Genomic DNA, 2500 nt, shown 5'->3' with positions numbered 1-2500 from the left:
ATCATTATCACCATCATTGTAATCATCACTAATATTATGATAATTGTCATTGTTTTAACTGTCATTATCAACATTATGATTATCATCATTATTACAATTGTTACTATGAGAATTTGTAGTACTATTAGTTTAAGTGCCATGATTGATATTGTTATCATTACTGTCATCATTACAATCTTCATAAATTCTGATTTTCTGGTGTTTAGAGACTCTCAAAACAGTCTTCATTAGCAATACAAAGCCCAACTTTTGAGTGATATTGTAAAAGTTGTGGAGGCTGCGAACAAAATTGTTACTGTTGAAAAATTGCTACCGGGACAGAAGAGGATTTTGCAACTGGGAGGACATCTCGAAATAAAACATGGGGTGGGTTTGCTTCAGTTAGATATAGCAAAGGCAAAATAAGTGTAAGAGAGGGATAGTAGAATAGAAAAGGAAAAGGTGTGTGTGTGTGTGTGTGTGTGTGTGTGTGTATGTATATATATATATATATATATATATATATATATATATATATATATATATATATATATATATATATATATTTATATATATATATATATATATATATGTATATATATATATATATATATATATATATATATATATATATATATATATATATATATATATATATATATATATATCAAAGTTGGTTCCATATCCAAGTGAACACTGGCATGCTGATTTCAGCATACCAGCATTCAAAGCCGAGTCGACTGAGAGGGGTAACCGTGCGTGGACTTACATATGATTAAGTATATGTTTGTATGTTAATGAAACTCTTTTATGAAAACATCGTATGCTTGTTCATGTTTTTTTTTTTTTTTTAAGGCTTATAATATGTAATACAAAAACGGAAAATTAATATTGGTTGCAACTAGATTCAATTCATAAAAAAACAATAAATTCATTCATTTGCACATTCACTTTTATCTTTATGCTTTTAATTTCCTTTGGATATAGTAGAAACAACGAGGAATGATTTGGGAAATGCAACAAATTGCCCATTACAATTTGCAGTATCAGATAATAGAACATTCAGTTATCCGGATAAAACAGAATATACTAAATACATATACGGAATACAAACCTTTCTCCCGTATTCATATTTACGTATTTAGATAACATCTCGCAGATCAGTTATGTGATGTGACTGTCACCACGTCTCTCTACTTCTATGTTGATTTAATCTATAAGCAGATGCTGTACCCAAGACGCTGTTACTTAGCTTCGATGCAAAGATATTCTATTTTATCTATTTATTAATATATCTGCAGACCTCTACTTCGGTGACATTAGACATCTCTATTACAATCATAAATGCGTCATGTGTATTTTATATCATCTCTTGTCTTCATTAACTTATTAACAGCGATTTCTTATCATATAATCCTGGATATACATATACATAAATAAATATATATCCATGTTGTGTGTGTATGTGTGTGTGTGTGTGTGTGTGTGTGTGTGTGTGTGTGTGTGTGTGTGTGTGTGTGTGTGTGTGTGTGTGTATGTGTGTGTGTATGAGGTCGTCTCTGCGTCTGAGAAAGAAAGAACGAGATAAGCAATATTCACACAATGCGCCATGAGTCGTCTATTTTCGGCAACAGATGCACACAGACAAAAAGGGAGAAGAAGAATGAGAAGAGCAAGATAAGAGAGAAAGGAAAGACTTAAACAGAGGTGCAAATAGGATAATATAAAATAAGATAAAAAGAAATAATACAAAACAAAAAGATGGGAAGAGATTCTACCAACAAGAACTAATAAAACAAAAAGAAAAGAAAAGAAAAATGATGCTGATGATGAAAATAATTTACTGATAATAAAAAAGTAATAGAGATAATAAAAATGATACTACTAATAATAATAATAATAATAATAATTATTATTATTATAATGATAATGATAATAATAAAGATAAAAATAATAATAATACATAAATAACAATAATGATTATAAAAAGGATAACAATGAAAATTATGAAAATAGAAGTAATGATATTGATATTGATAATGATGGAGATGGTGATCATAGTAACGGCGACGATAATAATAAACAAACATAAATAAATTAATAAGAAGTAAGAACAGGAAGAAAGAGGAGAAAGGAAAGGTAAACTGGAAATAAGGAACCAGCAAGACGAAGAGGACAAAACAAAATACAGTCTGGATGCGAGTTACGATCGTCTCTTCAGTCGGATCTGAGCTGATATTGCAGTCGTAAGTCAAAGGTTTTGCTGTTGTTGCGTCGGGTGGATTTATACCTTAGAGAGAGGAAGGGACTCTAAGTGACAAGAGGAGACATATAGAATGGATAACTGAACATATATGATAAATAAGATGCAAGCAATAGAACATGATAGATGAAAATTATGTTATATAGCAAAATAAACAGAATGAAAGAGGTAAAAAGAGTACTGTTTGTAAAGCAAGATCAGCTAATCGGATATGTGATTAAACGGCACACGCATACAAGTATTAATGTTGGGTTATTA

Source organism: Penaeus monodon, chromosome 12 (assembly GCF_015228065.2).
Source record: "Penaeus monodon isolate SGIC_2016 chromosome 12, NSTDA_Pmon_1, whole genome shotgun sequence".
Lineage (NCBI taxonomy): Eukaryota > Metazoa > Arthropoda > Malacostraca > Decapoda > Penaeidae > Penaeus > Penaeus monodon.
This window is presented reverse-complemented; position numbering follows the sequence as displayed.